Below are 1,603 nucleotides of genomic sequence, written 5' to 3' on the forward strand. Positions count from 1 at the left end.
AAATTCTCCAAGTTCTTCACAAATTTCATACAATCCTCTGGAATTTCTTCTGCTCATATTGTTAATTGGGTGTTCCGACGTTCTAACACATCATTTCAACATCAATATTCCAATTTTTTAACTTCAATTGAGGTAAAATTTCCATGTTTTTTATGTTTTTTTTCGTTTTTTTTCTTTTACTCATCTCTTCCCATTTTGTTTGATTCATTGCTTCTATTACATGAGTTCATAGCTTCTAGCATGTTTAGCATCGTTGGATTGAAGTTTCTTGCACGTTGAATTCATGTATTACATAGCATTGTGTGATTTTTACTTGATTTGTGCTTGTATTTTACCTATGTTTTGTGTGATTTTCATCCATGTTCATCGCGTTGGTTCTTGCATACCGTAAATCCGATTTGCATGCCGTTTGTTTCATATTGTTCGGGATGTTACCTAGTTTGTGATTGTGTGATTGGGTACGGGGTTACGTCTCTTACGTGCCTGGAAAGTTGTGCCAAAGAACCGCACACCACATGCTCGATGAAATGCCTTAGTCTATTTAGGTTTGATTTTTTACATGTTTTGTTGTTTCCCTTTTTGCATGGTTCTTCTTCATGGTGTTTGTGCATAGTTTCTTGGTCGGGTGTCGAGACAGGCTATTTATGCTCGTAGGGTCGTTTCGCGTTTTTCGTTACATCTTTGTTTAAGGCTCATGTATGTGCACGTGTGTCATGTCACGTTGCATCACTTCACTTGCATTATTCATATGTCTCATTTCTTGCCTCTTTACGTGTGCCAGATGGCTCGTAAGCGATCGCGTCCCTCTTCCCAGCCTGCTAGTGGTTCGACCTCATACAGTCGTTCGAGGTTCATTTCTGCTACTGTTCAGGAGGTCTTCACGTCCCAGTTCTCCTTACGCCCTGTTCTCATGGAGCGTGAGGTAATCCTTTCTGACCTACCAGTTGAGATAGCAGCCATTCTAGTATCCAGGGGTTGGGAGCCTTTACTTGTCGGTCTCTCTCCTCCACCCCCTCTCCTTGTTTAGGAATTCTATGCTAACATCCATGACATTGATGGGTCCTCGTTTCGGTCTTTTCTACGGGGTCATACTTTTAGGGTTACTCCTTCTGCCTTAGCTAGGGTTTTAGGTATTCCTGAGATTACCCATCCTACATACCCCTATATTTTACCCTCTTCTGTTCCGGCCGACTCCCTTGTTCGGTCGACGATTTTGAACACTCCGTCTGTCGGGGGGCCTACTGCGATGGCCGTTGGGTCTTTACCTATTGATCGCCAGGTTCTGTTGCGCATTGTGTGCACGAACCTTTGGCCTGTTGCCCATACTTCTTCTTTACCTATGAGGCGGGCCCGATTTTTATATGCATTACTTCGCGGGGATTCGATTGACCTCCCTAGTTTTATTTGCCAGCAGATTCTGGCTTCTTTTCGTACTCCTAGGGGTCGTATTGGGTTACCATATGCTTGTTTGATTCATCGGGTAGCCTTAGCCTTAGGTGCTTCTTTTCCTGAGAGCTCGACTCGACGCATTGGACGTCCGATTGGACAGCAGACTATACATCAGAGTCGCTCTCATATTCCCGCTTCTTCTTCTTCTGCTCCT

Source organism: Olea europaea, chromosome 13 (assembly GCF_002742605.1).
Source record: "Olea europaea var. sylvestris chromosome 13, O_europaea_v1, whole genome shotgun sequence".
NCBI classification, from domain to species: Eukaryota; Viridiplantae; Streptophyta; class Magnoliopsida; order Lamiales; family Oleaceae; genus Olea; species Olea europaea.